We start from the raw sequence: 23,910 nt of genomic DNA on the forward strand, positions 1-23,910 counted from the left end.
CAGTCTGTGGAATTCATTAGCACAAGATGTGAGGATGGCCACTATTTTAGTGGTTCTACAATACCAAGAAGCAGGGGTCGTTTCGTTGAAAAAGAGCTAAGGGGACTCATTAGCATAACTCATTAGCATATGCCACACCCCCTGACATCACCGGAACTGTGTCATAAGGCCACACACCCCGCCCCCAACGGTCCCGGTCGACATCACCGGAAGTGTGTCATAAGGCCACACCCCCTGACATCACCGGAAGTGTGTCATAAGGCTACACACCCCACCCCCAACGGTCCCGTCCGCCGCCGGCCTTGCAGCTCCACTGCCGAGCCCCATGAGGGGCCCAGCGGTGGACCTGCAAGGCCGGCGGGAGTGCAAGGAAGCCCCGCGAAGGCCTTCCCTGGCCCCAGGCAGGCAGGGGTGGGGAGAGGCAGGGAGGAAGCAACTTACCCTCCCTCTTCTCCTGCCTCCTCCTGGCTGAATGAGGGCCGGAAGCAGGGGGCGGGGCTTCGTCATGTGCCCCGCCCCCTGTACCTCACCCAGGGGAACTGCGATCCCCCCCGAAATGACCTCTGCCAAGAAGTCTCATTGTGTACTATTTACGTGGTATCTCTGTAGTGTGATTAGTCACAATTAAAATAAATAACATGGCTAGGAATATTTTGGTGGTATTGGTACAGCTTGAGGCAACTTTAGGACATACCACCTGGCCAGTGAGGAAGAGTAGAGTGAGATCTGATCACACACTAGCAGAGTTGCCATGGAGATGGAGTCCATGGCCTGCCTTACAGAAAACATACCTACCATTTTCCTGACCTGCCTTACCTGCTGGGATAAAGCCTGTGGACTAAGTCAACCCATTCCATCTGTGGAAACCCCAAACTTTTCACACAAGAAGCTTCTGTCATTGTTGAAGAGCTGATCTTATCTGACTGGCAGGGCTTGGTGTCTCAGTGCCTTGGGGCAGACAGGGGTTGTGATCTCTGATGCAAGCATGACATTAATGGCCAACAGCCATCTATAGTAACCTTATAATGCTTTGCATGCACATATCAACATTGTCCTTTTTTGGCCTGAGAATTCAGCAACCTAGTGCCAGGTGGAGCAATAATCACAATAATCGCTATGTCTATCTAGAATATTTTCCTCTCTCTTCCAGGGTCGCCAACCTTCAGGTGGCACCTGGAGATCTCCTGCTATTACAGTTGATCTCCAGATGAGCAAGATCAGTTCCCCTGGAGAAAATGGCTGCTTTGGAGGGTGGACCCTGCTGAGGTCCCTCCCCTCCCCACCCTCCACAGGCTCCACCCCCAAAATTTCCAGGTATTTCCCAACCCAGAGCTGGCAACCTTAAATACCTTTTGCCTGCTGTTCTTAATACATGCAAAGGCCAGAACATGGCCATTGTCAAGAATGCAGACATTACTGAACCATTGTTTCTTTTTTAATAACCTCCAACTCAGATGCACTAAGGAACGCCATAACAAAGTGTTTTTAGATAAAGGACATATTTGCAGTAGGGTTGCCAAGTCAATTTCCTGCCGGAGTGGGGGGCTCCTGGCTGGCGTCTGGTGCGCACGCGCCGCATGCACATCACCCAGAAGTGACATGACAACGGCAGGCACGCTGGGGGCGGGGCCATGGCCATACGAGGGAAAACCATAGAGTTTTCCCTCAGATTGCCGTGGCCCTGCCCCCAGCGTGTCCGGCGTGGTTGCGTCACTTCCGGGTGACGTGGACGTCGGGGTGGAGTTCCCCCGGGGGGGCGATGCGGTGGCAGGGAACGGGCCTCTGGGGCGGGGGTTTCCCCGCCCCCCGGGGGGACTTGGGAAGCCTAATTTGCAGCCCTGCTCAAATGAGTAATATGCTTAGATATAGCTGATGAAACTGCTTTGTTTTATGAAGTTAATTCTGCATCTGTGCAAATAAGAGAGGCTGTTTCTGTTGGATATTATAACTCTGCGTGCAAGAGAATCTGGGAGAGAAAGGGTTAAGACGAATTCTCCCACTGGGGTACACTTGGCAGTTGGCCCCCACCCTCTCATCAGTTAGATGTTGAGCCTCTTTGGCTGTTGCTTGCCTTCTGTTTTTGTCATATATAGGACCTCTCTTCTCTCTTACATGGACTTGAAGCTTGAACCAGTGCACAATGATGAAACATCAGAACAAGACACACAACATGAGAAGGCAGATTCCGAAGAAATCGTGCCAGAGATTCAGAGCAGTACAGCACAGGAAGAGGAAGCAAGTGAGAATGAGAAGACAAGTGGACCGGAGAGTTGTGTTGAAAGCAAATGAAAATCTAGGACCACACCTCCAATGTTCATCACGACCAAACAAAGGCATACCAGCCTCACACTTGTCCTACCTCACAAGGTCGGTGTTAGCATCTGAACCGTCTACCTGAAAGGAAGTAGAACAGATGCCAGCAGCTGAATCCAGTAGTGGAAGAAAACGCAATAGGAGATTGATTCTCTGCACAAAAATAAAACGTTGATCTTGACAAAGCTACCACCAGGAAAGAATCTTATTGGATGCAAGGGGGTGTTTAAGGTAAAAAAAAAATGCAGACAGAAACATGGAACACTACAACGCAAGATTAGGTGCTAAAGGCTTCTCACAAAAATAGGGTCAGGACTTTGATGAAACCTTTGCACCGACAGTGAAACATAGTACAATCAGGCTGCGGTCACACCAGCGGTCGCACTGACAGTGAAACATAGTACAATCAGGCTACGGTCACACCAGCAAGGAAATGTGGGCGGGAAGCGAGGCTGTTTGCCCCGGGGCGAACTGACACGCGTTTGCGTGATCAGACTTCTGCCCGCCCACCCCGCAGTTCCGGATGATACTGACGTTTCCCTGGTGGCTTTTTACGCCCCAAGGACGACTCGAGGACGCTGGACAGACGTGTCTGTCTGATCACGTCTCTTTAATCCACGGGGGAATCGCATGTCTGTCACAGCTTCTTGTACGTATGATTGCAGCCTCAGATTACTTTTTAAACAAACCAGCATTCAAGAAGATGCAGGTCAAATATCTAGATGTAAAGACATCATTCCTTTACGGGGAGATCCAGGAAGATTTGTAAATGGAGCAGCCAGAAGGTTTTATAGACCCCCGAACAACCAAATAGTCTGCAAATTGCAGAAGGGGCTGTATGGATTAAAACAGATAGCATGTTCCTGGAACAAAAAATTACACACAATGCTTGTCCTGTCCAGCGCGAGCTGTGGCTGAGCCAGCGCTTTCTAGGTGTGAGCCAATGCACGACCACTGAAGAGAAAGCTTAAATCATCTTTATTTAACTTCACACACATTCAGAAGATCATTTACTCACAATCGTCCAGATAGCTGGGTGGAAAGTTACATCTTGTGATCTAGGTTAGTTCAATAGCCGCGGTGAGAAAGAGATGGGCTTCCCCTCTCCTTGCCGTAAGGGTTGATGGACAAAGAAAACAGAAAAGAACAATAAAACTCCTATCTTTGCGCCTCTGAGCTCAGGAAATTACTCTTAATGAGCCAGTCAGAGGGAAGCTTCTGGGACCCCTAACTGTGGACTCCAATTCCCAGGTGCACAAATCTTAAAGATACAGAGCAGTTTTACTAAACTACAGATAACGCTGACTGGGGGATGCATAATGCTCATAGTACAAGGTTACAAGCAAGGAGAAGCAGAATTATGTCTGCACACTAAACACAAAGATGGACGTACTTTTATTCTCACGTATGTTGATGACTTGATTCTGGGTTATGAGAGGCAAATGGACTATAAACAGTGTGGTAAAGTACCTAAACAGAGAAGTAAAAAATTAAGGAGCTAGATGTTTCTTACTGCCTGGGCATACAGATTGGAAGGGAGGAAGACAGTCCATTTCTCCTAAACTAGAGACAGAAGATAATTGAACTCTTACAGGCATTAGGTCTAGAAAATGCCAACACAGTGGCAACACCTACAGAAACTGAGTTTCTTAAGAACACCTAAATAAGCAAACCTTTACCTGAAAATAATCAGTACAGAAACATCATAGGAAAACTCCTTTATCTAAGCACCACTAGCAGACTGGATATTGCAACCAGTGTTGGGATCCTTAGTAGAAAGACAAGTGCTCCTGGCAAGAAAGAGTGGGTTGCGGTAAAAAAGGTGGCTAGATGTTAAGTCCAGCGCTTAACAAATAGTCGGAGAGTGATTTCAGCAAAAACTCAAGTTTAATCTTCAACACGAACACTTCTCCAACACGGTACAACATCTGATAGTCCGAACAGCTTGTCCATAGTAGCTGCTCGGTATTTAAACATTTCCCGGCTAATATAGCCACGCCTACTATACATGTAACAACCAATACGGTTGAGCGTATTAGAGCCAATCACCTTTGTTCCCGCTTACAGTTTGCTTGAACGTGATTGGACACATTTGCCTTGGGCTTGAATCCCTGCCCAAGACGAAGCTTAACATTGCTTCCCTATGAGATGTTTCACATACATCTTAATGCATTCATGGCAGCTTCTGAATACATTACACTAGATATCTAAAAGGAACTTTAGATTTGAAACTAAAATTGCCATCCACCAGTAATTCAAAATTAGTTGTTTACATAAATGCAGGCTGAGTAGGAGACAGCTTAAACTATAAATCCACAAGAGGGTACTTGTTCCTGTACGGAGGTGGACCAATCTCCTCCTGGGCCAGTATTTTTTAAAAAAATTATTTGATTTGTAGGCAGGCTCAGGGTGGCTTACACAAAATACGTTAAATCAGCTAAAAACACAGAATTAAATAAAAGCACAACAATATAAACAAAGCAAATACAAAGCAAACTACAGTAAGATTGTCTCCCACAGAGTCTGAAGCATACAAAGAACTGTTGTGGCTATACCAGTTACTAAAGAACTTTGGAGATGATGAGCAAAACCCAATTAAACGCAAAGAAGACAACCAGAGCTGCTTTCAGATTTCTCGGTCAGAAAAAACGGCTGCATGCACTAAGTACAATTGTGTGAATTTTCACTTAGTGCATGACCAAATTGAGAAGGGCATAATGAGATGAAGTACTGTTCCATAGAAGACACGGTGGCCAGCATCCTGACCAAGCCTCTGTCAAAAGACAGATTTGAAAAAATATGAGAAAAACTGAAACTTGAGAACTCTTGTGTGCAATGTTAAGAAGGAGTGTTGGATACTATAACTCTGCATGCAAGAGGATCTGGGAGGGAAAGGGTTAAGATAATTCTCTCACTGGGATACACTTGGCACCTGGCCCCCACCCTCACATCAGTTAGATGTTGAGCCTCTGTGGCTGTTGCTTGTCTTCTGTTTCATCTTACATAGGACCTCTCATTTCTCTCTGTCTTACATAGGCTTGATGCTGTAGTAAGTTAACCTTTTTGAAGTTAATCTGTTCACAATAAGTTAAATGTACCCACATGACTATGTCATGTAAGATGTGCTTCTATTTTTGTAAGTAACATTTCTTTCTCTTGTTACCATTGGAGTCAGGTCATCTTTGTAATTTGTTTGAACGGCATTTTTCCCTTAACCGGGAAACATGGAGAATTGGGGAAACTGTGAAAGTACGGCTTCTGTGCTTCCAAGGGAATTGATTATTTTTTTTTTTACATTTAGCCCAATAGTTTTGTCCATCGGAGACAGCTTTACCATAAAGCTCAATAACTACTGTACACGGCTGATCAGAATTCATCCTGTCTCCCTCTGTCTTTCCCTCTTATGTCTCTCACGGGCACATCCTGTTAGTTTACATCATTTGCCATTTCTGGATTTGACCTGGCATTTGGCACCCATCTCAAAATAACAACCTGGTTAGCCAGTCCAAGGTTCTGAGACTATTAATATGTGTTGACAATTTACATAACCCAGTTTGCCCCCCCCCATCTTTGAAGCAGCTTGCAATAATGGAAAATTGATTCCTGTGCCACTAAGAGACACTTACACTTCCTGGTTTCCAGCCAGTATAAGGAAAGGCATGAGAAATACATGATAGAGAATGATGGTGTGAGTGTCTTTGAATACTGTGGAAGAGCAGTGGGAAAGACCACCCCCATTTGCCCTGATCCGGTATGGGTAGCTTTGTATCTGAACAAATGTGATGATGGCACTGGGAAGCTTCACTGCAGGGGAAGGGGAATTGATAATTCCTGTTAAAATTCCAGATTTTAGCTGCTTCCTCCTGAGTCGATCAAGTGGCAAAATTAACCGGACTAGACTGCAAGCGCCTTCTGGTATCAGCAGTTTATTTCTAAAGGGGGAAACAGAAGTCCAGGGGCATTTTAAAGACTAACAATGGTGTTTTCCACATCGGGACAGTCTTGTGCAGTTTCCCTATTGCTGCTGTGGCTGTCAATACAGCACAGCCACAATGGAGCACCTGCATGGCAGGTTTCCCCTACCCCAGTGCCCTGACAATCCCTCCCTCCACACCACCAGGGCTTTTCCATTTATTTTTAAATCGGCAATGGGATTTTGTTATATTAACATTATCCCATTGCCAGTGGCAGCCATTCAGGCTTTGGTGTGATCTTTCCCAAAACATTGCAGCAAAACAAGTTTGGGGAAGACCAATGAAGAACTGAGGAAACCCTGGGTCAAGAGGTACTTTAATGCACATGATGCTATGGGGAAGCAAGGGGAAAAAGCCCTTCTCAACAGCACTGAACCTGGGGCAAACAATGTGGAAAGAGCCAATACTTCTTCCGGCATCGTGCGGATGCTCCTGAAAACAGCTCTGCTCTAAGAAAGCCCAGGTAGAGCCAAACATCCCCATGGGAGCAGCCCCACTCTTCCTGGGAGCACAAACTGCATTTCCTGAGTCTGGAAAGTCCCAGTTGGCCTCTGCTCCAAGTCTGTTCTTCCTACAGCCTGTCCAGCGTCTCTGGGCTTGCCTGAACAGTGTCAGAGCTATGTGCATTGCTCACATCAGAGAGCACTGAGCTGGAGGCAGTTGGTCTACAAGGGGTCATTGGTACATGCAACTTGCCAGGATACCGCTGTGGTCATCAAGTGATCGAGTGGGCACACGTGAATGCTGCTGTGTCGCTTTTTAAGTTTATATGATAAGAAACAAAGGTCGTGTGATACATAAATTACATGTCAGAGTGCAGTAAGCCACAGTAAGCAGGTTAAGGGGAACATTGCAGCTCTTTAATGTGAAAACAGAGGAATGCATGGCTGGTTGCTATGTGTTAGTTTCTTCTTTCCTCCCTTGACAACGTCACTTTCTAAAATATGGTCAGAGTTAATTATATCCCCATGCTAAGCACGCTTGCGTAGGGAAAAGTCCCAGAAATGCTGGTACTGCTTTCTTCTGTTTAAAGCTGTAATCAGAGTTGCAATTGAAGGACCAAACAGTATCAGAGGACATAAGAGCAGAGGTCATTTCGGGGGGGGACGCGGGGGATCGCAGTTCCCCCGGGTGAGGTGTGGGGGGCGGGGCACACAATGAAGCCCCGCCCCCTGCTTCCGGCCGCTCCGCTTCCAGCCAGGAGGAGGCAGGAGAAGAGGGAGGGTAAGTTGCTTCCTCCCCGCCTCTCCCCACCCCTGCCTGCCTGGGGCCAGGGAGGGCCTTGGCGGGGCTTCCTCGCACTCCCGGCGGCCTTGCAGGTCCACCGCCTGGCCCCTGATGTCAGGGGGTGTGGCATATGCTAATGAGTTATGCTAATGAGTTCCCCTAGCTCTTTTTCTACGAAATGACCCCTGCATAAGAGTCTCACTTCTGGGTCAGACCAATAGTTCCTTCAGTCTTAGCTAGTATCCTGTGGCCACAGTGGCCAACATTTGTCCTGGAGGACCAACGAACAGGGCAGAGGTCAAGACCAGCACTGGTCCACTGAGGTTTGCCGCCTCTGAATTTGGAGAGTTCCCTATAAGCACCTCCATGAATCTATCTAATGCCTTTTTAAAGCCATCCATTCACTGGCAGTGAGAAGGAGAAGAGAAGAGGAGGAGACTGGATTTATACCCCGCTTTCCACGCGGAGTCCCAGAGTGGCTTACAATCTCCTTCCCTTCCTCTCCCCACAACAGACAGCCTGTGAGGTAGGTGGGGCTGAGCGAGCTCTTTTGAGGACTGGTCTTGAGAGAACAGCTCTGAGAGAACTTGTGACTGACCCAAGGACACCCAGCAGCTGCATGTGGAGGAGTGGGGAACCAAACCCGGTTCTCCCAGATTAGAGTCCACACTCCTAACCACTACACCAAACTGGCTCTCCCTCCCTCCTTTAAGGAAGGCTGGGCAAGGAGGAAACAATGCTCTTTTCTTGGGGCTATTTTTTCTTCCCAGTATGTCCCTGGTTAAATCCTTATAAGTCAGTCCCCTTCCAGTGTGTTGAGGCGGACTTCAGCGCCAATGTGCATATGACAGAATTGTGACAGTCTGTCTAAGTATGTTTTGTTGCTAGTTTTACTACTACTGTCATAACAATATGTTAATTTTCCCCTCCTTGTAACAGTAGGATATCCCCCGTTATTTTTTTAAAATAAGTGGTTTTGACATGTTAGAGCAATAAAAGTGAAGTTCTTTGGCATTACAATGGTTTAAAGACAAAAGTTAAGAATATGCTGAACACCTTCTGATTAGAAAGACTGCAGAGAGTATACGTAAAAGGTAAAGGTTCCCTTGCTCGAAAGCCAGTCGAGTCCGACTAGGGTTGCGGTGCTCATCTCCGTTTCAAAGCCGAAGAGCCAACGCTATCTGAAGATGTTTTCCGTGGTCATGTGGCCGGCATGACTAAACACCAAGGCGCATGGAACGCTGTTACCTTCCCACCGAAGCGGTACCTATTTATCTACTTGCAATTTCTTGCTTTCGAACTGCTAGGTTGGCAGGAGGCAGAGAGTATACGTGCCGTAAATACGTGTTAGGCCAGGTGCTTTTGTTTGTTTGGACAATGCTTTCTGATTACGGGAACAAGTGTAGCACTACAGTGTATACTGTTGTGTTCTTGAGAGTTCCTCCACACCTGTTATCTGAGACCCTTTCAGTGGAGATGCCAAGGTTTTGATTTGGGACCTTCTGCATGCAGAGTAGCAGCTCTAACAATGAGCCAACTATTCTTAACAAAACGTGAAATATTTATGGCCCACTTTTCCAAGATGCACTGCGTTCCAGCAGAATTAATCACAAACATGTAAATAAATCCGGGAGGGGGTGTTATCTTTGTTATTTTAAACGCTGGGAAGCAACATTAGAAATCCCCCTGGGGTTAGAAGCAGTTGGCTGAATTCTGAAAGCCCCCCCAAAGGCCTTAGCGAGTCTTGAACTCCAAGCCTTGGCAGAGGCTGTTCCTTGTGCTTCCAGAGGTTACAGGGCCTTTCCTCCCAGGCAGGCGCATTAGGGGCAGGTATCTAACGATGTGCACCAAGTATGTGCACTATACTTTTTTCAAAAAACAAACAAACAGTTTTTGTGAGTATTATGTGTGTGTGCTTGTGAACCTGGAAGTCATGGTGACTTCTGGCATCTCCTATTGGGGCGAGGCCATTTTCAGAGAGGTGGCTTTGATATTCCCTGCCTCTGCATCCTGGCCCTGGTATTCCTTGGAGGTCGCCCTTCCAATTACTTGCCAGGGTTGGCCCTGCTTAGTTTCTGAGGTCTGACGAGATTGGGCTTGCCTGGGCTATCCAGGTCAGAGTGAGTGTGCACTGTCCTTGATCTTCCCAATAGGCGCTGTCATCCTTTTCTCTGAATAGGGCTCCACGGGTTTTCTGCTTCAATGTACCATCTGCAGAAGGAGAAAATGCACTTGGTGCACTATTTAGGCAAAATGGCAGCTGCATATATTGGGAAGTGTGCAGGTAGTGTATGCTCCCAGGAGGAGGAGGAGGAGGAGGAGGAAGAGGAAGAGGAGGAGGAAGAAGAAAAGGAGGAGGAAGAGAAGTTGGATTTATACTCCGCCCTTCACTCAGAGTCTCAGAGCAGCTTACAATCTCCTTCCCTTCCCCTCCCCACAACAGACACCCTGTGAGAAGTAGGGGTGAGAGAGCTCTGAGAGAACTGCTCTTGAGAGAACAGCTCTGAGAGAACTGTGACTGACCCAAGGTCACCCAGCTGGCTGCATGTGGAGGAGTAGGGAAATCAAACCCAGTTCTCCATATTAGAGCTCACCACTCTTAACCACGACACCAAGCTGGTGTTGTGAGGGTTGCCAGCCCCCCCCCCCCCGGCCACTGGAAGGGGAGATTTGGGGATGGAGCTGGTGGAGGACAGGGACCTTAGTGGGGTACAATGCCTGGAGATTTGGGGATGGAGCCTGTGGCAGAGATATCAGTGGGGTACAATGCCAAAGAGTGCACCCTCCAAATTATCCATTTTCCCTAGGGGAACTGGTCTACGTAGTCTGGGGGCTGGCATCCCTACCTGGTATACACAGTTGGATACCCCCAAGCATAAGAAAGGAAAAGGACTATGCAGAGTTAAGGATGCCAGGCCACTGCCTGACACCCTGGAAGGATGTGAGGGCTGTGGGCAGGTACATTGGTTGAAGGATTTTGAAGGTGGTGCCTGGGGAGGGTGGAGTTTGGGGATGATGCTCTAGTTTTTGCCATACAGAAGGCTTACCAGGGCTCCCACCTGCTATCCAACCACTGTCCCTGCTGCTGCTTGCCAAGGTGATGGAGGGAAAGTGAGGAGGGAAAGCATCATTTTGTCAATGGTGCAATGTTACTTCTTGTGCAAATCTGGAAGTGACATCACCACATTGGCGCAACACTCTGGGATTCACCCCAAACTCTTATGATAAAAGCACAGGGCTTGGGAGGGGGCATAGAGTTCCACACTGATGCAACCAGTGACATCACTTGTGGGTTAGTGTTGGAAATAACATTGCATAATTTCCCCCATCTCTGCCCCCTCCCTCTCCTGATGACCCCGTCATAAAGATATGAGGCAATCCCTAGACTATCAATATTGAACCCCCTTTTCATCCTGTTTCTCAATTTCTTGAGGGTGGGTTTTCCCCCACCATAAGCAAGCAAATGGCAAGTCTACTTATATGAGATCATTTTGCAACTTCAGGGCAAACACCAAGAAGACCTCGTTCAACTGATTTCTTTTTCTTTTAGTCTGGTGCAGGGAGGAGGCGTTTATTATCTTAATGGCATTTGGAGTCATATTTCCTCATTCTGAGACAACCTTCTATTGAAGCAAAAGGCTATTGACATTGGCTATATTTATCTCTTTGTTTTAAATAGGGCTCTCTTGCACTCAGACTAGAACATAAGGTCAAGCCATGTCTGGTTCTGGCAAGACCAGGAGGCAGTTGTCCATATTAGCTGCTTTTCAGTTCTAAGTAAGGTAAAGGTAAAGGTTTTCCTTGCTTGAAAGCCGGTCGAATCTGACTCTAGGGTTGCGGTGCTCATCTCCGTTTCCATGCTGAAGAGCCAGCGCTGTCCAAAGATGTTTCCATGGTCATGTGGCCAGCATGACTAGATGCCGAGGCGCACAGAACGCTGTTACCTTCTCACCAAAGCGGTACCTATTTATCTACTTGCAATTTCTTGCTTTCGAACTGCTAGGTTGGCAGGAGCTGGAACCAGAGATGGGAACTCACTCCATCATGCAGCACTCAGATCTCGAACTGCTGAACGACCGAACTTCCAGCCTGCAGTTCAGCATCTTAACAACTGAGCTACCGCAGCTCCTTCAGTTCTAAGTACAGATCATTAAAATATTGGCAGGACTAGGGATGTGCACAAACCACATTTTGCTGTTCAGTTCGGTTTGTGGTTCATGAAACCACATTGGTTTGGCCACTGAACTGGTTCATATGATTTCATGACCCTACTTTCTGCTCCCTGCTGCAGAAAGCAGGGGTTTAAATGGCTTTGAGGCATTTAAACCAAACAGCTGAGCAGCAGGGAGCAGAAAATAGGGGTTTAATTAGCTTGGAGCCATTTAAACCCCTGCTTTCTGTTCCCCACCCTCAAATGCTTTCTGCTCTTCACAAACAATCACGAGCTGCCTGAAATTGCCTTAAAATTCATGGAAGTTTATAGTGGCTCTTCAGTTTGTGAACATCACTTCATGAACCACAAACTGGCCAAAATTTGTGGCGAACTTTAGTTTATGAGCCAGTTCGTGCTCATCCTTAGGCAGGATTATGTTTCCAAAATACTGGGCTGAGCAGACTAGGAAACTATGTTCCTCAGACAACTATGTTCCTCAGACATCCCCTTCCTCATTGATGGTTTTCTTCTTCTGAAATATTCAGTCTCTGCTGTTGCGGTACTCTGGCACAGGGAAGCTGAAAACATCAGGAAGGAGAAAAACTCCAAAAATACCGAGCTCTTTGCTGAGGAAGAAAAGCAACCAGGAAGTGAGTCAGAGATTCTTCTCGAAACCAACATTTGTCACATTTCCAAAATGTCTAATTTGGCACTGAATTAGTTTGGGCATGAGCTGTAATTTGTTTCACCTACAATGGGGACTACTCAGAGTATTGCCAGTGGTATTGTCTATTTTTAACTATAATAGGTACTGCATATTTGTGGAGGAAATTCACCCTCTGTTGTGTGGTTTATTTATTTTATTTAAAACATTTCTGTGCTGTGCTGCCATTCCACCCAGTTGGGGTCCCCACGGCAGTGAACATCAAAACATTAAAAACAAGGTAGCATTTAAAATAAAGTGTATATGTGTGTGTATAAAATTTAAACAATTCAGTAAAAATATTTTTGTTGTTGTTGTTCAGTCGCATAGTTGAGTCCGACTCTTTGCAACCCCATGGACCAGATCACGCCAGGCCTTCCGCCGTCCTCTGAAGTTGGCTCAATTTCATGTTCGTTGCATCGATGACACTGTCTAACCATCTCATCCTTTGCCATCCCCGTCTTCTTTGACCTTCAATCTTTCCCAGCATCAGGGTCTTCTCCAGTGAATGCTCCCTTCTCATTTGGTGGCCAAAGTATTTGCGCTTCAGTTTCATTATCTGGCCTTCCAGGGAACAGTCAGGGTTGATTTCTTTTAGGATTGACTGATTTGATCTTCTTGCAGTCCAAGGGACTCTCAAACACACAAAACAACATAACCAGGGAGGAGGACCAATAAGAGTTGCCGGGGGTACGCTGGCCAAACCAAACAAAAATGCCTTTACTTACTAATGAAAGACAATGGCGGAGGGAGACAGATGCATCTCCCTGGAAAGTGAGATCCAAGTTTGCCATCCATCTTATTTTATTGATCTTACTTTAACATTTACTGGTTTTACTGTAAAATATGTTCTGGCAGGTAAGCAATATCCAGACTTGGACTAACTCTAAAATGTACTCGTTTTCTTAAGTTTTTTTTTCTTTGAGCCACCTATGGACTTACCATGATCCACTTTCATCCCCCCCCCCCATGTTCTGCCAGAATCCTATTATTTTGTTTGTTTGTGTATTTTTATCCCCTCCATTCCTCCAAGGAGCTCAGGATGGTATACCTCATTCTCCTCTCCTACATTTTATTCTCACACCAATTTTGTGAGGTAGTTTAGACAGAGTGATAATGAGTGACTGGCCAGCCTGAGGTCACACAGTGAGCTTCCAGGCAGAGTAGAGATTTGAACCAGGTGCAGCAACCTAACCATTACACCATTACTTTCCCTCCAATTACATTTCCGGTACTTAAAGGTGCTGCTGATCTGGTCTCACTGATTCTTGGCCCACCAATTTTGAACCCAGTCCAGCTTGACCCTGAACCTAAGTCAACCTAATGGAACAATGAGTTTTGAAGTAAAAAAAAAAGGACAGTCCTCATTTTTGTGCTTGGGGTAGTTAATCTTGAGGCTGAGTGCCATCTTTTGAATTTATACAAGGAAACAAGGAGGCATTGGATAGGTGCCAGGAGACATTGGGACTGTATGTTGTACATAACTGTGTGATTACTTTTTCCTAAAGATCTTTTCTTTTCTTTTTTTTCGCCCTGTCCTAGGGCTCACCCTAGCCTGATCTCATCAGACCTTGGAAGCTAAGCAGGGTCTATTGAGATATATGTCAGAGTGATAGAGGTAGCAAGCAGTTACGATAGATCAGTTTGATCTGTTTGTCAGACCTAGCTGTCATGCTAGTAATCATGTAATTACAGCCAAGTGTTTTCTAGCAGATGTTGCTCTTTCAGGGCTTGTTAGAGCTAGTGATTACATCACCTTGTTAGAGATTGGCTGGGGTTTAGCATAATAGCTATCAGCTTAGTAAGCTGGTGGGGACTCAGTTCTCATAGACTAAGGCACGACACGCTGTTCAATAGCCTGTAAATATCTCTGTATATATTCACCTTTATAACTATATAAACTCTCTGTGCACCTTCATAACTGGTCAGTCTCCCGCTTCTTATTTACAACACCCAATAGGGTTGACCCTGGCTAGTATTTGGATGGGAGACCTTTGAGCAATACCGAGGGCCATGACACAGAGCCAGGCAACAACAAACCACCTCTGAACATCTCTTGCCTTGAAAACCCTGTGGGGTCATCATACGTCAGCTGTGACTTGATGGCAAAAAAAACAGAGAGATGCTTTTAAGGAGAATGCAACTAATTTAAAGAAGGAGATTTGTGTGGGGTGGGGATGGAGACAGCACGGGAGGAAAGCAGAAGCTCCTTTCCCCCCCCTGCAGAGCTCTGAGCGACCAAGGGTTTTTTTTAAGGTGAGTCCACAACAATACGACCTGGCTTGCGTCACATGTTAGATGCATGCACCTTTCATATGCTCCTGGGGCTGTTTGCAGGCACTCTTTGCATCTGCCTTGGTTCCTATCAGCTGCATGTTGGGAGTTCCAGGCTGACATTTCATTCACAGGCGCATGGGGGCCCAATCCAGATCAGGACTACTGAATGGGTAGAATGTGTTTAAGCATCCTGCCCCATCTTCCCAACCTAAAACAGTCCTGGGGAACCTCTCTTTGCCTCATTGGGGTGTTGGAATAGGTGGTGTCTGCCTGGCGTACGAAGAAGAGAAGACCCTGCAGGGGGCAGCAAGTAGATAGGATAGTGAGGTCAGCACCTTCTCTCCTGTTAAGTGTCATTCCAGATTGCTACTCTTAGGGCAAGATCCTCTTCTCAGAAGTTCCACACTTATAGTCTTGCTCTCTCTCTGGTGATGTAGTAGTTAGAACCCTACCTATGTTTCTCCCCTTTACTATCAAGTATATTAGTTCCAGAATAAACCTTCATCTACACTTAATTAGGTTGTGCACCTTTGTTGTGTTACTAGGCCTGCCAAATCTCACCAAATCGCGGCGGGGGATCATAGGTCTTCACAGAATCCTTGCTGCGGGGATGGCGAGATGCGTTGCACCGCCATCGCCAGGACATGACGCTATGTGTCACTCTGGCAATGGGTCTCTTTGGAGCCGCATTGCCAGAGCGACGCGTAGCGTCAGATCCTGGCGACGGCAGTGCAACGCGTCTCGCTATCCCCGCGGGAAGGATTCTGTGAAGACCTATGATCCCCCACCGTGACTTGGCAACCCTATGTGTTACTTACTCTGCCAACATGGGGAAAACTACATTTAGCCCATTAGTATGCATATATACCACCAGCACATGTAATTTTCCCCAGTGGGGCAAATAGAAGTTCCCTGGGGGCCTTTCAGGGTGGGGAAATGGTGCAGGAATAAGGCTTATGCCCCCTCTCTCTGTGCATTGTAGTCCTGGTCCCAGTTGGGGCTCCAAGCACCTGGGGATGAATTTTCTACATGCAGATTCCAGGGTACCTCAGACAGGACCCTGGGAATTAGATAAGCATATGGAGCAGAGGTCCATCAGTGGCTATTAGCCACAAGGTATGGATAGGGGCTCTGGGGCAAGTGATGCTCTGTCTTCTTGGTGCTTGGGGGGGGTCAACAGTGGGAGGGCTTCTAATGTCCTGGCCCCACTGGTGGACCTCCTGATGGCACTGGTATTTCTGGCCACTGTGTGACAGAGAGTGTTGGACTGGATGGGCCTTTGGCCTGATCCAACATTGGCATCTCTTATGTTCTTATGACAGGACGGGGAGTGAACACGGGGCTAGCCTGTGAATAATGTAACATGTAGTCAGGTCCTCAGAGTCTGCATGTTACAAATCTCAATTCACAAATCTGCCGCCCCACCAAGGGCCCTTTCAATGTTGTTTAGTATTTGGCTGCATTTGATAGCTGACTTGCAAGTGAATGTGAACATTTGACATGGGCTGAGAACTGATTTACAATGCCTACAATAATTCATATTCAACACCACTGTGACAATCTCAGCCATTAATAGATGACAGCTCGTCCAAAGGAAATCAGCTGAACCTTGCAGTAAATTCAAATTGCAAATGCTCTACTGGACCCTTAGCAAACTTTGTTGAATATTTACAGATATTCACTTCGATCAGGACCCGCCTGGAGCTGTGGACTGCTATGCCTAAATCCAAAAGCCAGACAGAGATTTTCCAGCTCACAGTTTTCCTGCTTACTCTCCACAGTAGAGTGGTCGGGTTGCCCACTTTGACGGGCATCCCCCTGCCCTCTGCTTTAGTCTCCCACTGCCACTCAATAGGCAGCAGGGGGGAAATGGGGGGAGGGGTGAAATGGCATCTCATAGGGCTGCAACATCACATCTGGCAGCATAACCGGAAGTGATGTCACTACAGGAGCCAATGATGCGTAACCTGGACAGGTTCGACTCTAGGACAAGTGCATTCTTCCGTATTTCCCGTAGTGCTGTAAGCATTCAAACTTATTTGTAGTCCAGCAAAATGTGTTTTGATCAACTGCAATAATACATGTTCCTTCTGATGAGGAGTAGCCATGTTTGTGGCAGCAAAAATAAGATATCCATTGGCATTTTAGAGACTGACAATATGCATTATGTTCCTTCTGGACGTTTTAAAAAAAACACCACTGCTAATAAAGTAAAGATATAAAAAAAAACAAAACACCACTGCTAATAAAGTAAAGATATGCATGTGAATTGTGTTCCAGGTTTGTATTGTTTGGGAGAAAAGAATTTTGGCTTTGAGGAAAAGTCTGTCACATTGACCATATCTAAACCATCACTGTAATCCCTCTGGCAGCTTGGGTTAGTGGAAAAACCCAACTAGGATGGTTTGTGCATCTCACTGAACTGTTCCAGGCCATAAATAGAAACAGGAATGCTATGCAGGCCCCAAAGGAGTTGCAGAGAGACAGACTCCTTCCCTAAAGAATCATGGGGTTAAAGGGGGAATTGAGGATTCCAGTAAACCGCTCAGTAGGCTGCTATTTTCTCAGTCATTTGAGTGAAAGCTTCGCTCTGACTTTCCTGTATTGGGAGCAGCATCTTCTCATTTGTTTGATATAACAAATTGTAGGTAATACCCTACCACTGGCTTTTGCCTAGGAGGGAAAGTCCTTGCACCAGAGAAAGGCTCTGAATTTGGATGAGCAGAGTGGTAGAATACCAACTTTGATAGGGTTACCAACTCCAGGTTGGGAAATCCCTGGAGATTTTGGGCTGGAGCCTGAGGGGTGGGCGGTTTGAGGGGGAGGGGGAGCCCAGCAGAGCATATTGCCATACAGTCTGTCTTCCAAAGCAGGCATTTACTCTCAGGAAACTGATCTCTGTAGTCTGGAGATCAGGTGTAATTCCAGATCTCCAGGCTCCACCCAGGAGTTAGCAGGGACATAATATAAGGAAACATATACACCATATAAATGGTATAATTCAGACTGCAATTTATTGTTAAAGATTTCTCTTCACAGCTCTCCACTCTGGTGCGTATTGCGGCAATGATTGACTGAGAGCCGGATTTACATACAAGCTAAGTAAGCTATCGTTTAGTGACTCAGATTATGAGGGGGCCTCGAAACACAGAAAAAAATTGTTTAATTATGATGTTATAACACACTTTTTTGGGGAGGGATTAATGCTATGGAGTCTCTTAAACTTGCTTCAACTTTTCCTGAGGAACTAGCTGCATAATACACAGTTCCTGAGTTTGCCCCAAGGACTATAAAGCAGATGTGCTACAGGAGTGCCTGGGTAAAACTTAGATTTCCAGGTGCACAGGGGCCCAGTTTGGATTGGGACCATGCCACACATGAAGACAGGCTTAAACTTTCTTCCCTTGCCATTTTTCTGACATAAAATGGCTCCAAGGAGGCACCCTTTTCCCTCTGGGGAAGTGTATGTGAAGCCCATCAGTACATGTGTATCCTGCAGTAGGGCAAATAGTGGCTCCCCATGGCCATTTCAGGTTGGGAGAATAGTGCGGGAGGGAAGGCTTAAGCCCCTCGACCCTGTGCACAGAGGTCTTAATCAAAAGAGGGGCCCCAAGTATCTGGAGTCAAACTGGACCTTGGAACTCCCACCACACATCTGCTTGATGGTCTCTGGATCAGACCTAGAGACTAACCTAGGAAACAAAGCAGCATGTAGTTAGTCTTGAATTCATACAAACTACAAACTGGCCCAATGGAGGGACAACAAATAGGAAAGCAAGAAAAAAGGTGGAGGAAGAAGAGGGGAAGGCTTGTGGGAGATAAAATATATATATAAAGTTTGTGTTCCAGCCCTCCTTAGTGTATCACGTGTCCTCTTTCTAGGAACCAGCCACAAAATGAGCTAGTGGTGAGGTCATCAGACGTAGACGTAGAACACACAGTGGCCGAGCCATAGAACAACAGAGCTCCAATGGATCATCTATCCAATTCCTTTCCCAAACAGGACCCTATCTTAGCCACAAATCACTCCCTCCAGATACCATAGCAAACTTTCCTTGAACACATATATTGGAGGTAATACTGTAAGCTGCCTAGGGAGGTGACTGCCGTGCTGAACGGCTCTTGCAATTAAGAGGTCGCTTCTCAACAGGGAATGTAATGCTACTTCCCTGCAGTTTAATATAATTGTGTCTTTTTTTCTGTCTTCTGTCTCTTGAAGATTTATTGTTCAAATCTTACCTCAGCCACAAACCCATTAGGATTTTGGGCAAATCCTTAGTTAGCAATAAACCTCACTGGGCAGCTCTCAGCAAATCACCGTCTCTCAGATGAAACCATCTTCAGAGGCCTGTGGTGAGAAGAAAATGGGATAAGCCCATGTAGGCCACCCTGAACGCCTCTGAGGGAGGGTGAGAGACACATGCGCTGAAATAAATACATTTACTCCTTAGGGATGCCAGCCTCCAGGTGGGACCTGGGGATCCTCCGGAATTACAGTTCATCTCCAGACTACAGAGATCAGTTTCCCTGGAGAAAATGGATGCTTTGGAGAATGGTTTCTATGGCATTGTACCCTACAGAGGTCCCCCCCCTCCCCAGTCTCCATTCCCAAATCTCCAGGTATTTCTTATCCTGGATTTGGCAACTCTACCCCACCATCCCCCTGCAATGGCCAGGGGGACCTGGAAACCCTATCTCCCACTGTATGATATGACGTCAAAAGGTGGAAAGCGGGTACATTGTAGAGGATGTATGTCTGGCTGAGGGAGATATAAATAGCTTACTGAAGGAAAGTCTTGTCGCTTCTGTAGACTGAGCTACGTTTTGTCCCAGCCAAAATGAATTTTGTGATCTCCCCTCAGCGCAGATCCTTGCAGGCATTCTTGAATTATTCAGCACCTACACCTCCTGCGTCTTTCTGTCAGTTATGAGGAAAAGCTCCTGAAGAAACCGACTTTATAGCCAGCCCACTATTTGGGCCTCATTTTCATGGTCTGAAGAAGGTGTCTAAGCAGAACAGAGAAGCAACAGCTGAGGATGTGATTGGACTATTAGATTATCATTCCTCTCAGCTCAGACTAGCTTTTGTTTTTAAGGATTTGAATGTCCTTTCTTTCTAAACTGTCACACAGCAGGCTGTTATAGGTAGGAATTTTGTGTAGGCTTTTTAAAGAGTGTGAACATGGCTTATCTTAGCATTTATGCTTTTCCCCCCCTTCTAAACAGAAATGGAAGAGTTAAAGTTCCAATGGGATCCCAATCTCAGAATTCTTAAGCAATGGGTTCACTAAGACCAGGAAGTGAGCACGTGCACACTGAATGCGTCCAAACAATCTGCAGCTTTCATATCCTTATGCTTCCCTGTCAGCATCCAACTGAAGCCAAGCTCTCTGAGGATTTTCCATCCTGTTGTGACGTAATGTCCCAGCTGCAGACAGCTAAAATGTCAAAACCTCAGAAAAACCTTCAGGATTCCTTTGGAAAAAGGATCCTCAGAGGGTGTGGAGCATTTGGGTGGGTTTTTTTTAAATGCCCTGTGCTGCCCCCAGTCAGCGTTTGAGATTGTAGTTAAGTAGAACACACAGTTACAAACTATCATAGCTTTGTTAACATGCACAAGAAAGAAATGGGGAGTGTTGTTGTTTTTTGGAGATTCCAGGAACCATTTAAAAATGGATGCAACTATCTAAGGAAGTAGCTGAGGTGGAGATTTCCGGGGGGGGGGGGGGGGGGAAAAAAACAAATAAAAAAAGACCAGGGCATGTATAGCAGAACTTGGGTTGAGACAGCATGAATGTATATATATTTCCATAGTAATGTGTCAGTCCTAGTCTGGTTTCCTGCAGAGAGGCTTGGAACACTACTCTTCTGTAGCTTCAAGGAATGTGCATTTGGAATGCAGCTAATCGAGATCCAATCTGATCATGGCCAGGTAACCTTGGAAGGAATTAGTAATCTGGATGTAATTCTCTCCAGTTTGGAGAAGGAAACTAAATGGGCCACACCAGATTATTATTTTTTCTGGGGGAGAGGGGTTGCAATATAATGTCTGCAGCTGCATTCTGTTTTCAGTTTCAATTTCCATGCAATATTTTTAATCTTTAAGCATTAACCTGTTGCAGTATAGGGAGAGTGTTACTTAGCTCTGACAGAGATCTTGTCCAGCCACAATAGTTAGCCCACACTGGCGCCGCACAAGATTGTTCCAGTTCTTGGTATAGTTGCCAACCTCCAGGTATGGTCTGGAGATCTTCCAGAATTACAACAGCTCCAGATGACAAAGATCGGTTCCCCTGGAGACAATGGCTGCTTTGGAGGGTGGACTCTATGGCATTATATCCTGCTGTAGTCTCTCCCCTCCCTCCCCAAAACTTAGGGGGTGTGGCATATGCTAATGAGTTATGCTAATGAGTTCCCCTAGCTCTTTTTCTACGAAATGACCCCTGACACTAGGTATTTTCCCCCATCCCTAATTGTTGCATGGAACCATGAATTAGAGAAGGCTATCTCAATAGGGTCACATTTGCCTGGTTAATATTTAAACCGATTCACACATTATGAAGTACACAGTTTGGGGTACATATGGGTTTCCCCAGTAGGCCAAATATCCCCTCTGGGCTGGTTCAGGTTGGGGAAGAATGAAGCCCCTTCTCCATGCATGCCATGGACCTGATCCAAATGAGGCACTATTTACATGAGAATCCATGAGAACCCACAACTTACATCTGATTATTACACAGGGTGGGGACCCTAGACCCAACCCATGTACTCTGCAACAGATCAATTCATATTCGGTTATCTGGGCATCCTCCCATGATGACGGCAGCTATTTTGGAATTAGGGTTGCCATCCCCCTGATGGGGCCAGGGGATCCCCGATTTTGGAGCCCCCAATCTGCCACAGCCCAGCTGGCCAGTGGGGGAAGCCCCATCCCTGAGAAGTCCCTGGGTGTGACATCATCACATTTCCAATGTCATGGGCAATGCTCTAGGTTTTGGGCAAAAATCTATGGTTTTGAGACCCAAAAAACCATAGAATTTTGCCCAAAACCTAGAGTGTCACCCCCAACATCAGAAATGCAATGACATCACTCCCAGAAGAGCTCCAGAGAGGATCAGGAGTCCCCCACCCCCCGCTGGCAGCCAGGTAGGACCTGGCAACCATATTTGGAATTGGTACTCCCTGTAGGCCCAAAGGCAAGGCCTCCTGGGATCTTCTGACACATCAGCCGGTCCAGTGAGATGTAGGATAGTCAAGATCAGGCTTGGCTCTTTGCAAGTATGAAACAAGTGGGCACCAGGAGACAGATTAGTGGGCACAATTGTACCTGTGAGAGCCACACTGGGGATTTCTGGCCTAGTCGGGTTCTGGCTTCCAAACATTATACAATGGTGTGGAAAGAAGCCCCAGGGAAGCTGTTCTGCACTGCTCTGGTAATGTCCAAAGGGGCCTTGATCCAGACATTAAAGGAAAGATGACCATGTGAGATGTGACGTCATCAATATTTTTTTTATTATTTATTTATTTATTTATTTATTTTTCAAATTTCTACTAGGGTTGCCAAGTCTTCATTACTCACCGGCGGGGGAGCGTCGATTCGGTCCGGGAGCCGATGAGGGATGCGCGCACCGCCGGAACATCACAGGAAGTGACGCACGACGTAGAGCAGAACTCATGAGGAAAAAAACCAGTACTTTGCATCCCCTTCTTCCTTGAGAGTAAGGCAGTTTCAAAGCAGTCTCTTGAGTAGGACAGGCATCCTTGTGAAGTGAGGGTTGAATTAAGGTTGCTTGTGGCAAGAGGGAGGGTAAATTCTCTCAGGCAATCATGCCTCCCTTTCCGGGGAAAACTTCCAACTTGGCACTAGAATTGCCTCCCCACGAGCTGAAGAAATGATCATGCGGAAGAAACTCTCAAGCTCTTACGTACATCACTCACTCACCCTTACAATGGGCCTGCAGAAAGCAGAAGAAGCTTTCGTGGCTGCATGGCCATGGGTGGCCAAGCAGGTTTTGCCAGCCCTTGTGGAACTTTTCAACAGAAAGTACACCTGGGACAAGTGGGCATGATTGCTGCCAATGACGGCCTTCTCATTCGCCTCCAGCTCTCTGAAAATAAGTGTTTCTCGAACATATGTAAATTGTGCTAAATTTGGTTCACCTTTTCAGAGATCCTCGTCTGAAGAAGACAAACAACAGCAAGCAGACGGATGAGCCATTTGTGATTCGATTTGGTAGACTTCCCTAACTGGAAACCCTATTAAACTGTGCTTAAAAGCTTTGTGCTTATTTCTGGGAGCAGGGGACAAGGGAATACATCATGGCCTTGACAGGTGTTTGGTTGGTGTGTGTTTGTAGTCGGATTTAGAATAATGATTTTGCAAGAAGCTTTGGTTTATGATGCTCTCAATTAATATTGTTCTTAGACTGTTGTACGAGCCAGCTAATGGAATGTTAACCTTTTGTCAAAGAGACGGTAAATTCCATTAGCGATCCAGACCTCTCGTGCCAGTCTTTCCTGTTTCATAATAATTTTTGTTTATTTTGTCTGATTTTTTTTCCCCACCAGGTGAATGGCACATTGGTATTGGAAGTGTAAGAACATGAATACAGATTATAAATTCTTCTTCCTCTGTTCTTAGACCTAGGTCTTGAACAATAAAGCTGAAAGGAAACCTTAAATAGATCCCATGTGGCATCTAAAAACACCTCCCTTTAACTCTTCTCTGCAACCTCTAGAAATCGAACAACAACATAAGTACGTTTGGAGTCAGAATCTTCTAGGAGGAACTGAACCTTTGGCTCTAATGTCGCTAGAGGAAGCACAGTCCATTTATCAAGACAAGGCATAATCCGTTTTAGCCTAAACTGGCATTGCAGGAGAATATGTACAAGAGAGTCCACTGACTGAAGGGGGCAGGGACATAACTGATCCAAAAGGGGGATCCTTAGCAGGCGACCCAACAATACCGTAGAAAGAGGCAGAACAAGCCATCAGTGTTCCCTCTAAGCTGAGTTAGTGTGAGCTAGCTCACATTTTTTTAGCCTCCGACTCACACATTTTTGTCCCAGCTCAGGAAGGACAGCCCCAGAGTGAACTAGTTCACGCAGTAGCCAAATTGCTCACTCACAACTTTAATGCCAGGAGCTCACAAAGTAGAATTTTTGCTCACAAGACTCCACGGCTTAGAGGGAGCATTGGTAGCCATGTTGGTCTGAAGCAATAGAATAAAGTTAGAGTCCAATGGCACCTTTAAGACCAAC

This window comes from Gekko japonicus, unplaced genomic scaffold (assembly GCF_001447785.1).
Source record: "Gekko japonicus isolate JY-2015 unplaced genomic scaffold, Gekko_japonicus_V1.1 scaffold793, whole genome shotgun sequence".
NCBI classification, from domain to species: Eukaryota; Metazoa; Chordata; class Lepidosauria; order Squamata; family Gekkonidae; genus Gekko; species Gekko japonicus.